The sequence below is a fragment of the Amborella trichopoda genome, chromosome 1 (assembly GCF_054954075.1).
Source record: "Amborella trichopoda isolate Santa Cruz 75 chromosome 1, AtrichopodaSantaCruz75HAP2 v2.0, whole genome shotgun sequence".
NCBI lineage: Eukaryota > Viridiplantae > Streptophyta > Magnoliopsida > Amborellales > Amborellaceae > Amborella > Amborella trichopoda.
In genome coordinates, this window is record NC_142336.1 from 51,682,865 (window position 1) to 51,696,817 (window position 13,953).

Sequence of the window (13,953 nt, forward strand, 5' to 3'; positions counted from 1 at the left end):
CATTTTAATAAACAATCATTAAAAAAAAAAAATTAAAAACGAAACCTCGAAAGTAATTTCTTATCCCGATTAACGTAAGCCCTCCATTTGATATGATGCTTAGATCAATGCCTTAAAAGGATTTTTTTTCTTTTGTAATTTTTTTAGATAGTTTTATTATCATTAGATAAACAATTTCGTTAAAAAATAAAGAAATGATTATGAGTTTGTAAAGGCTCGTTAAACCACGATAAGGGCTACATCCACGAGCACCGCAAACTGAAATCCACTATACCAATGAAAGTTACATCAAAACTTTTGGAACATAGAGTTATCTCTCTAACCCTTGACAAAATTCAGTCGAGCAAACCCTTTTAAACCACTCTCACTTCCTTCTATTTACTTCCAGCGACTATTACCGACAACTCTAGATAGAAATATGAGAGCAACGAGAAACTGATTTTCTCTCTAACTAAAAAGGGAACCATTTTAGCAACCATTACCGACAACTCCAGATATAAACGCGAGAGCAACGCGAAATTAACTTTCTCTCTAACTAAAAGACGAACTACCCAAAATCTCTATAGGAACCGCTTCTCTCTAATTAAAAGGAGAAACCGCCTAAAATTTCTATAGAACCGCTTCTCTACAAGAAACCAGCCTCTCAATCTTGAGGAGTCTACAATAGGCACCATTGCAAAGTTTCTCTACATATGAAGTTATCTTCTCTCTGAGAGGAGACCTTGCATCTTATGCATTAGATGCTCTGCCTCCCTCTCTCTTTAGAGTAAACCACCATTCCCAACCCAAATAAGGCACACAAATTCTTTGCACTTTTATCTCATATATATAAGATTAGGAATCCACACTACATAGGAAACTTCCTATTATGTTACATATATCTCAATAACCAAAAGATATATTTAAGAGTCCTAATCTTTTTGGATTTCTATTTCATTTAAAAAATTTATCAATCTCAATCCCACATAATATGGGATTTTTTTATGTGGCAATTTTGGATAGCACCAAATCCAACAAGGTTAAGATCTTCAAATTTACCAAATGAATTGTCTAGATTCATTGTTAGAAGGGACTCATTTTAACCATATCTAGAGTTCAAATCAAACTTTTTTTTTTGTGATTGAGTATTGAAATGAAGAGAGTGTGTTCAAAATTTTGGGTCATACAAATACCACACACATGGTTTTTTAGAAGTGTGGTTGCATTATACTATGATACAACCATTGCATTAGATTACTGCCCATATATATATATATATATATATATATATATATATATATATATGAAACCTCTTAAAAACGCTTATAGGTGAATTTGAATAGTGTTTTTCCCCACCACAGATATGCTATATCCATTGCAGTTTTGCTTTAAAAACCGCTACGGATCTATGGGAGCCATGGCGGTTTCCAGTGTTTTTTTGCATGAAAAAATACCGCCACGAACATGCTATGTCTATTGGAGTCTTTTAATCTATGCCGTCCAAAAAAATCATACGGTGCCAAGCTTATGGGCGAAAACATTGTTCATTTTCACCCATAGGCATTGCGTTGTTGGCTTTTATATATATATATATATATATATATATATATATATATGGGGTGTGGTTTCTATAAGGTTGCAACCTTAAACAATCCAATTAAGGTGCACCTCCAAATTTTATCATAAAATGTAATGTTGATGTAAAAAAAATTATGATTATCTTAAAATCTATTTTTATATCTAATTATAAAATTTTAAACTAAATAAATAGTTAAAATCAAATAGATCTATAAATATATGAAAATCTTGAAAATGGACGGTCTAGATAATGTGTTGCAAGATGCGCTATTTCTGGGACTCAAAATCTATTTTTTTTTATATTCATAGATCTCGATGTCAAGATGACCAATTAGCGGGTTTTTCAACAATAAAACAACATTTTTCGATGGATTTTTGAGGCGCATATGTAATCCTACATTTTGTGCAACCTTATGTAAACTTTTCCATATATATATATATATATATATATATATATATATATATATATATATATATATATATATATATATATATATATCCATTTGTAGAAATCTCTTTCAATTCCATCTTTTTCTTGACATTTTATTCTCTCTTTATTTCTACCATGTTTTCTTCCCTAAGAGATTAAAAAAAAAAAAAAAATTTCTTTAGAGATTCCTAGCATTTAACTCTTTTTCTAAGTAAAAACATAATTTTCAAATTGGATCCATATACTATTCAAACAACAACAACCCATTTTGCAAGAAACAATTTTCATAATATATATATTACTATCATAATAGCAAAAAATTATGGGATACATGTTAAGGGAAAAAGTTTAGATAAAGCCATCGCTTTACGATAAGATGGTAAAGCTGCACAGTAAAGACCTACTAGAAAAAATGCTTTGGATATCGGAAAACTCTCCAAATAAAAGAAAATGAATTTCAAGTTTTAAAAAATAGTGTATCTTATAACATATTGTAAAGACGATATATTTTTAAATGTTTATAAATCACCACATCTATACTAATTTTAGAACTTCAAATTTCATAATGAAAAGCAAAAACAACATGGACTTTATTGGAATTGAAGAGTTTTGATGTGTTATGCTAACAGCACCCTATGCTACACGGAAATCCAAGATACCGTTAGACAAGTTACTACCAAAATGACACAAAATTTATGAGAATATATGCCATTCATCTAACATGAATAGTATAGAATCTATATGTACACACATTGCCTCCTCTACCGTTCGTCATAGAAGATGCACGATGGAGATTATCGGTATCTTCTCTTGATGGACCATGCTGATTTTGACCGGAAGGCAAGTGCCATTTTTCATGGTTTCCCATAAGGGATCATGGAAGAGGGATACACCGTTAAACTTGTGTATAGTATTACCTTTTCGAAATCTTGATTGGTGGAGTAGATAGTCCAACCCATAGATTCAAATCAAATCACCATATCACTAATCTGGATTGGATTAAATCAGTGATCTTGATTAACATTTAAAATAAAATAAAATCGAGATTTATAAGAGCACGAGAACATTAACATAAACTTAAAAGAAAAGAGAATAAATTATAGGGTGTTTTTGTTTCAAGGGAGATAGACCGGTAATATATATATATATATGAAAAAGAGATTTTATAGACTTTTTTTTATTTTACAGCTTTTTGTTTTCTTTTATAGTTATAATATAGTAAAAAAATAAAATATGTTACGAACTTCTAGAATCTCATGGGATTTTTGTAAAATCGATTATTATGGGTGTTAAGATGGATTTCATTGAGAAGTCCAATAACAAAAGAAAAAGACTCATTAGCTCGTTATTCAATACGAACCAAAAAAATGATAGTATCAGTCAAAAATTATTCAACAGGCTGTCCCGGTTGGGTCTCAATTGGGTCCCAGCCGAATCCCAATCTGAATTTACATTTCTGATTCCAATCGTTAAGTTTTAAGACAACGGTATTGCTATAAGGAGTAACACAGTTATTATACTTTCTCATAACAACGGTTTTTTTTTTTTTTACAAGACAAAATAACGGTTATTACCATTTTCCTTTACAGCTTCCAAAACAGTAGCCTCCAGGTCGGTCACATCAATCGTTCATCATAATGAATGACATTTGAGATGATGTGCAAGTTACTGTATGTAAACTAATTGCATCACTGCATGGGAACCAATAGTTATTGTACTTTAAACAATAAGAAAAAAAAAAACAGATAAAATCAATTGTCATAAACAAGGAAAAGATCCTGTACCATGGGGAATCTCTCTCTCTCTCGATTATCATGATTTTCACCAGGACAGAATTTGGTGACATTTTAATTAGAGATAGAGAGAGAGAGAATTAAGTGTGAGAGAGAGAGAGAGTTTGGTTTGTTTTCTCATAGACAATGAATGCAAAATCGTACATCCCAAAACCATTGACACATGTCATTTTGGGGAATCGCAATCAGCACACATGGGTTTGCAAACACTCCCTACTTGCAAAACCAGAAACATGGGTAGCAGTAATTGCGAATGGCTCTGTTTTTGAGTTAGGGAATTAAGGAAATGGAATTTCATTTCTCCTCTCGCTCTCTGTCTATGGGTCATGGTTAGGTAAAATTGGTGGTCCGTGTGCTGGTTTTAAAAACTACGTGCTTGGACTGACAATCCAATTTCTCTCCCTCAGTTCAGCCATGCTTTTTCTCCCTCTAAGTTTCAAATTTGTCCGAACATAATAAATGATTATATGGGAATTTGTTGCATAAAAAAATAGATTTTAAGGGAACCCCAATCATTGTTTGGAACGTCTATTCCAATTTTGTTTGGAATAGAACATGCATAGTCTTAGCTGAGGGGAAGTCACATGAACCAAATTCATGCATTCGTTCCCTCGTGTCGGCTCTAATGCACCAGATCTCATCTGAATTCCAAAGTTAAGCGTGTATAGGCAAGAGTAGTACTTTTGAACTTCGGATATAAGCAAATCACAAAGAGAGACTGAATGTAGAGAACCAAGTTCTGATACCATATGAGAAATAATCTTTATGTATTCAACAAACTAAATTAAACTACAATACAATTGTAACTATATAATCGTAAATTTATAAACAGAGTACAGTCAATACTTGTTAAAACTATAGGATATAGTTTTATATGAGTGTAGTATATAAGGCACTTACATATTTCAATATCCTCACTTATATACCCAAAAAAATTACTACTAATTTAAAAACTGAAGTCAATGATTCGCCACAAGCGTAGTATGGATACTCAATATTCCCTCTTGTTTCGTTTGTCGACAAGTTCAAGTACATTATGAAGCTTTTAGAATTGTAACACACACAGTTGTTGATTTGTCTCAAGCAAATGAAGCGTCCATTCCTGGGGATAGAACCCACGACCATTTGAGGAAGACATTGCCAAAGATACTGAGCACCATGCCATTAACTTGAACTGTACCATTACAAAGTGAAGTCCACTGCCATAAAGGAAGGTACATTACTGCATTTATTAGATTCCATATTAACAAAAGTGAAACTGCAAAAATAATACATCAACTGAAGATTAGAGTAAGCTTACGCCCTTGAGAATTCTCCCTCTAATTCGGTTCTCTCTAAGCCATTAACATCTCTTTAACCCATGAAACTTTTCATAATTTTGGGCATCTCTGACGATAGCATCTCTCTAGTTCATCTCAACCCATTTCCATCTCTCTAATTGGAGTTAAAACCAGTGAAATTCTTCATAAATGGTGATTCTAGACTTCCTCTAACACTCTATGTCTCTCTACAGTTTTAAAGAGAGCTCTGTCCCCAACATGACGAGAACAGGCTTTGCACATACTGTTTGTGGTGTTTATCATAATTAGGGGGTCTCCCAAAGGCGACTCGAAGAATTTTACGTATCCCCAAAATACATCAAAAGAAGGGGTTTTCTTCCCTTATGCTGCAGCAGGCATCTAAAATGGAGAGGCTATTATTTACTTCAATGATGCAGTCTCTACAATGGCAAAGGAGGTGAAGGACCCTGCTAAAGATATACCAATTGGGGTGTCTGGTTAGGTTGTTCTCGTTACAGTGCTCTACTCTTTAATGGATGCTGCCATGGCCAAGCTAGTCCCCTATGATGAGATTTTACCAATTGGGGTGTCTGGTTCGGTTGTTCTCGTTACCGTGTGGCCAAGTTGTCTGGTTCAGTTATTCTTGTTACCGTGTGGCCAAGCTAGTCCCCTATGATGTAGTAAAATCTCTAACTTGTAGTAGGTTTGGGGGTAACAATGGAGATAGAGGTTTTTGGGTAAACACCAGAGACAAAGAGGTACGGGGAATGGCAGGGGAGATAGGAAGGTGGAGTTTATACTTTACAAAGGTACATATAAATATAAAGTTTTTTTTGTTTTTTTTGTTTGGGCTAAAAAAATAGAGTTAAAGATACTAAAATTGATACAAAAGGTTAGAAGATATGTAAGATATGTTTTAAAATAGTGAGTCTCTTGAAAAATAAAACTTAAAAAGAAGGTGTATAAAGATGTTTTCTCTAATTATTTTGTTTGTTATTAGCTTATCATTATAGACATATATATTTGGATCTATTTATTACTTCTTCTTTTTTTTGGTAAATTAGTGGGGGAGATGTCCCCCTACCCATTTTTCATTAAATGGTAATAAAAAAATAGAACAGCTCATAATTATATTTTTTTTATTATATTATGGTATTTATACAGCCCTATACGAATTAAAAACAAATCCAAAAAAGTATACAAAAATACCATTTACTTTTTATGTAAGAATGTCACAATCGCTCTTGTCCGTTAGATTTCAAATCGAGGGGTTGTGACTTGTGAGTGTGTTAGTGACTAGACATAGATTTGTAAAAAAAAAATTTCACAAACTTTGTGATACACCTCAAGCCATCCACTTTAACATCTAATGGCTACTAACAATTGTGACCTCATGTGACAAAGGTTTCATAGTATACAATTCTAAAAAAAAGGTTCCTTGTAAAGCACATTGTTTTAATCCCGAGAATAAACTTATTTTTCACTGAGTAAAGGCATTTCGTTCATGAGGCATGAACCCGCATCTAATTTCTAATATTTAGATGTGGTTTATAGTCTAAAATATAAATTGCCCACTTTCCAGGATTTCAACACACAAGCTTATGAGATTCGAGCTTAAAATTAATGGTTCTACTAATACAACTATAATTAATGTTTGATATATTTAAAATATTGTAACTACAAGTTTTTAAATAAGAAATTGTATAATATAAAACTACTTATTTTTAGTACAAGGATGTCACAATTACTTAGCCATTGATTATGAAATCTAATAGATGAAAGTGTGTCACAACATTCAAAAAATTTTACTTTGAACTTTATGTTCAAAATAAACATATTTTTATTTATCATGCACAAAATATTTTTAAGTTTTGTATTTATTGAATTTTAATTTTAATTTTTAATATACTTTATGGATTTAACTATGGGATATTCTAAACTTCACAACCCTTCAAATTACAAAGGTTCAAGATAAAGAAAGTTGTGAATGATGGATTTATTAATTTCGTAGTCTATTTTAAAAAAAAAGAAAACAATGTACTTTTGTGGGGGCAATTTTATAAATATTACTACAAGATAAAGGGTACTTTTGTCATTTTCTTATGGGGTAAAATTGAAACTTTTACCATTGTAATTTTATGAAATGAAACTCTATAAATAAAATTCCAGGATACTAACTTCCAAAATACCATTGTATTTTTATGAAAATTTTAAGTAGGCTCTTTACTTATTTAAATAATTTTTCAATAAAAAAATAGTGATTGTTTTGATAAATACACCTATCACAACCCTTTTAACTTAAACTTTTGTATTTTGAGAGATTGTTAACTCTAGACAAACCCTTTAACTATATAGTAAATTTATATTTTCTTGAATGTATTGTATGAACGCGTTGGTCCGGTACTAGATTTTGGGTTGGTTACTAAACACTCAAGAGACACATGCCCATGTTTGGAGTCCACGTAACACGGGGGGTCACCCATCAGCCACACTGTTGAGGTGGAAAAAAAACAATAAAATGTGAGCGAGAAAACAAAGAAAAAGTACAATATATTAAAATAAAATTAGAAAATAAATATTAAATCAATTTGATTTCATATAATAGGAAGTATAAATCAAGTTAAAATCAAAACACTTAATATCATTTAAACAATAAAGGTCTGTTTAGTTACATGGATTTTAAGACATAGGTTCTTAATATTTTGGATTTTATCAAAATCCACCGTTTGGATTACTCTATGACTAGGATACTTCAAATCTAGAAAATCAAAATCATGAAAATAAAATCTACTTTTTATGATTTCATTTTTACACCAAAACCTATTTTTTTGCATTTCTAAGGCCAATGGATTTCACTCATTGGCATCATCGAATCGAAACATAGGGAACATTTGGTAGGTATCAAAATTTTAGAAAGATAAAATGCCTAAATTTTTTAATGAGATAAACTATCTCAAAAATTTTAGAGAGAGAAACTAACTCAAATTTTAACTTTTAGAGAGAGAAAGGATGTTAAAATTTTAGAGAGAAAAAGTATGTTAAAATTTTAAAGAAAAAAAGTACCAATTTTTTAAAGAGATGAAATATCTCAAAATTTTAAAGAGATAAACTATTTCAAATTTTAACTTTTAGACAGAGAAAGTATGTTAAAATTTTAGAGAGAGCAAGTATGTTTAAATTTTAGAGAGAGAAAGTACCGAACGTTTTAGAGAGATGAACTATCTCAAAATTTTAGAGAGAAAAACTATCTCAAATTTTAACATTTAGATAGAGAAAGCATGTTAAAATTTTAGAGAGAGAGTACCAAAACTTTTAAAGAGTACCAAAAAAATTTAGAGAGAAAAACTATATCAAATTTTTAGAGAGAGAAAGCATGTTAAAATTTTAGAGAGAGAGTACCAAAAAATTTTAAAGAAAGAGTACCAAAAATTTTTAGAGAGAAACTATCTCAAAATTTTAGAAAGAGAAACTATCATATTTTAGAGAGATAAAGTCCATGTAAGTTTTTAGAGAGAGAAACTATCTCAATTTTTTAGAGACAAAAACTATTTCAAAAGTTTTAGAGAGAGAAACAATCTCATATTTTAATTTTTGAGAGAGAAACTATATCAAATCTTAAGTTTTAGATAGAGAAAGTATTCTCAAAATTGTAGAGAGAAAAAGTATCCTTAAACTATTAGAAAGAAATTGTTATAAATTCTAGAAAGAGAAACTGCTAAAAAAATTTTAAAGAGATAAATATCTTGTTTTTTATAGAGAGAAACTAACTCGAATTTTGAGTTTTAGAAAGAAATTATCTCGAATTTGGAATTTTAATGAGAGAAAATATATTAAAATTGGGAAGATAAAAATTATATCAATTTTTAGAGAAAAAAACTGCCTAAAAATTTTTAGAGATAGAGACTATCTAAAAACATTTGGAGGGAAAAACTATTGCAAAATTTATGTTTTAGAGAAAGAAAGTGTCTTAAAATTTTAGAGAGATAAACTAGATCAAATTATAGATAAAGAAAGTACACAAAATTTTTAGAGAGAGAAACTATCTCAAAAAATTTTAGAGAGAAACTATCTCAAAACTTTAAACTTTAGAGAGAGAAAGTACATCAAATTTTAGAGAGACACTATATCAAATTTTCAATACATAAACTATTTCAAAATTTTAGAGAGAGATACTATCTCAAACTTGAAGATTTAGAGAGAGAAATCATCTTAAAATTTAAGAGAGTAACTATATCAAATTTTAGAGAAAGAAAGTACATAAAAAATTTTAGAAAAAGAAACTATCACAAAATTTTTAGAGAGAAATTATTTCAAATTTTAGCTTTTAGAAAGAAAAGTATCTTAAAATTTGAAAGAACAACTATATCATATTTTAGAGACTGAAACTACATGAAAATGTTTAGAGAGAGAAACTATCTCAAAATTATTGAAGAGGGGAACTATCTCAAGTTTTAAATTTTAGAGAGAGAGTCTATTAAAATTTTAGAAAGAGAAACAACTATTAAATTTTAGAGAGAGTAAAGCACCTAAAAATTTTAGCGAGAAAAATTATCTCAAAATTTTTTGATTGACAATGACAATTTCAAATTTTAAATTTTGGATAGAAAGTACATTAAATTTTAGAGAAAGAAACCATATCAATTTTTAGAGAAAGAAACTATCTCAAATATTTTATAGATACACTATCCCAAATTTTGAATTTTAGAGAGAGAAAGTTTACAAAAATTTTAGAGAGAGAAATTATATCAAGTTTTATTACCAAACAATGGACATGGAAGTAATTGTAAGGAATTCATGAATTTTGTATAGTTTATCCAATCAAGAGATTGATGAATCCATTACAACAATCTTTGATATTGAAAATCCATAGATTTCTTTGGATTTTAAATATCTAAGATTCCTAATTTCCTCCTATCCAAATAGGCCCTAAGGAAAGAAAATTGTGGGAAAATGGACAACAGAAAATCAAGGATCGATCTTTTATATTTTTGGTTTTGATTCAAAAACTTTTGGTCGGGCTTTTGTAGATTAATATATTAGTACTTAGTACCATTTTGGGATGAATATGAATTTATTTTAGGCAAAAGCGAGAAAAAAAATCAAATATTCCCCTGAAATTTGGAATCTCGATTTCTTATATTTTGCATTGTGATCCAATAAATTGTTACAAGAGTATGTTAGAAGGCTCCAACACCAGCATTTTGAGAAATAAGAGAGATTGTTAGAAAGGCAGATTGAATTTTAAGGCTAAAAAAAAGTGAGATTCCCATTAAAAAAATCTCGTCCAAATGCAATTTTTAACCAAAAGAAAGAATTTTGGGGCCAGAAGGGATTGATTCGATCAAAATGGAGTGTAGAGCTGGATTATTGGTTGAAAAGAATCCAAAAAATACTAAAAAAAAAAAACATTTTTGTACATATTTTTCAAGTGAAAAAGGGGTTCTCTCCTGCACACAAAATCGAATGAGAACAAGCTTAGTACCCCCACCTTTTCTGAGTGGACTCGTGCGGGCCCAATTCAACTGGGAGATTTGTTTCATACTGATCTCATAATTACCAGTCAAATAAATTACATAAAGAAAAGGAAGCCTCATCTTCCGAGACTCATGAATCACAAAATTCCAAATATTTTTCACATTCAACATCAATATAAACATCCATTTGATAATACAAAGATGGGCAATGATCTCATGCAACGGTTGTACGGTAGTATAATGTAACTACATTAAAAAATCATGTTAGAAACATTTATTTGACACAGATATTTAAATGTACACTCTTTTCATTCTAAAGAACATTCACAAAAAAAAAAAGAAAATTTGAAAAAACTCCCAAGATAGTTTTCCAGACCAATTAAAGTAAGCCATCGATTTTAGTGAGATGGTTAGATATAGTCCCCATAAGGATTTTTTTATTCCCAAAATTTTTATATATTGTTATCATCTTTAGATTAACAATGCTAAAAACAAAATAAAGTGATTTTGAATTTGTCAAGGTTTAGATCTTGAAATTCACTATATGGACGATCGAGATTCATTGTTGGAGGGTACAAATTTTGAAGATGACGAGAATGTGTGTGCAAAATTAAAGGTCATACAAATGCCAAAAACATGATTTTCTAGAAGTGTGATTGCATTAACTATGATACAAACGTTACATGAAATCATTGTCGTTGCCCTACAAATATACACAGGTGACATGTCACCGTGGCATTGTCAAACCATTCTAGTTCCAAAAATTTTGCAGGCCAACTTTTCATCTTAATAATCACTTCCAAAAAATAAAACTCAATCCACATATTTGGTCAAAATGACTCCCACTCTAACAATGAATCTAGACCATCCATTTGGTAAATTTCAAGATCTAGATCTTTATGAATTCAAAATCAAGTTTTTCTTTATAATACTATTAATCTAATGATAATAAAGCTATTTAAAATTTTTGAACCGATAAAGATCAATCTAAAGCCTAGATCTAAACAACTCATTAAAATGGACAGCCTACATTAATTGTTCTAAAAAAACACTTACTAGGATATGTTTTCAATTTTTTTTTTTTTTTTTATTATTCATTAGACTAAAAAGAGTATATATTTAAGGGCATGGTTGGCATGCGGCCAGCCCGTATATTGTAGAAATGCAGGCTTGGCAATAAATATATTTTTTAAATATAATTTGATTCCAATTTTTTAGAGAATATATAATCTTTAACAAGAAGATCATGAATATAGAAAAAAATTAATTTTAAAAACTAAATATAATAATTATATTAAAAAAAAACATTTAGACCGTTAGTTACAATTGTTTGTAGATGGACCACCCATTTGCATCCATTTTTAATATGAATGGTTTATACCTTTGGACCGCATATTGTAGAAATGCGGTCCAGCCCGCATGAAACAATTGTTCCATATTTAAACATTGGGGATCAAACCAATGGCCCTATTTTTTTTTTAATCTGAAATAGCTCTAACATAATTTTTGAAATTTGTTTCTTTTATAACAATAAAATTGGCGCATGAAATGTATAAATGCTTATATAAGGTTGCAATGTTAAACTGTAGAATTAAGATATGCCTCAAAAATCTATTGAAAAAAGTTCTTTTTGATGTTGGGAAACCCTCTAATGAATCATCTCGGACTGTCCATTTTCAAGATTTTCATATTTTTTAAACCATTTTTGAAGTTTTAAAATTTCATAACATATAAAATAGCTTCTCAAGCCATCTTAAGAAGCTTTTCTACAAAAATCATTTCTTATGATAAAAATTACACCATCGAATTCCGTACTAGTATTTTGTATTACAATTTTCATCACCATTAACAAGTCTTACCATAAATGATACCCACATTAATCCACGTCTTTTTGTTGTTTTTGGAACTTCACGTTAATACAAATTCTACAAAAAAACAATCCAGTCTACCTATATACATAAGGACCGATGCATTGTCAAACTCAAACTCCTTTGAAATATGCATCAATTTGATGAGCGCAGATCTTCTTTGCCTTGATATTTTGCTGCAGATAAACTTCACTCATCTTTGTACACAAACACCCTAAAAAGATTGTGCAGTTCTTGGATAATGTTTTTAGATTTTCCCGAGAATTTCAAACTAGGGAAAATATCGGGAAAATTTCAAACTAGGGAAAATATCTTGTCAAATCTTTATAAATAATAACAAAATTATTAGGAATTGGGCTTGGGTCAAGACGGTAGAGGCTGGATTTTCAGAGCACAACCTATATTACTGGCGGATAGATGGAAATATACTAGATTACATGTTTGCTGAACATACTAATTTAATATGGAATTAATATGAAATTGTCTACAAAAAGACCATTTAAAATTCTTTGTAATATAGAATTGCCTACATTGCACCTTAAATTTAAATTTGCTAATTTGCTCTTACATTGCTGGACATAGCGATTTATACATTATTGGACATAATGATTTATGGACTTGTCCAAAAAGATACCATTTAGAATTCTCTACAAATAAACCACTTATCTTTTGTATGTACAATCATTCTTGTCTTTTAAATTTCAAAATTGGTGGTTGTACTAGTGTCATTGAATCAATACAAAATTTCAAAAAAAAAATTCACTTCATGACTCAATCTAATATTTGAAAATGATTGTGACCTCTATTCACAAAAGATAAATGGTCTCCTTGTAGGTATTCCCATTTAATATTGAAATGCATACTTATAGATAGCATTAATATACCATGCTTGTCAAGTGTCAAAGAATAATAACTTAATAATGTGAATTAATATTGGTCATAAACATTGAGTGAACTATTTTAGTCATGACCTTTAAATGGGAAAGGTTTCTATGCTTCCCTTATAGCATAGAAGTTCGATTATCCCCCTACCATGCAACCATCCAATTTTGATCAAGAAAGCCACTCACCGTTTGATCTTAGATCTGATATCTCAAAGTATTTTATTTTTAGTTTTTTTTATACAAATTGTATGAATATGAAATTGGGTACATGCCATCTTCTCATTGGGGCGCACCTATCAAAAATATTAAAAATAATTTTTCGATAAAAGTTAATAACCAAAATACCCCTTGAATATTTCAAGGGTATTTTAATCATTTTATTTTATTGAAAACATTTTTTTTATATTTTCTGCTAGTGCGAGTTTAATAGAGAAATGGTTGTCCAAAATTTGGTGTCAAAATAGTTTATAAAAAAAAATTAAAAATAAAATCGTATAAGTACGTGACATTGTGATCGGGGCTATCCTAACCCTCCGTTCAAAATAGAGGGTTGGATAAAAAGAAGGATAGAACTTCTATGCTGTAAGAAAAGCAAAACTTGCCCCCTTCAAATATCGTTAATTTGTAATTTAAATAGTAAATGGTGATGTATTTTAAAAAAATAATT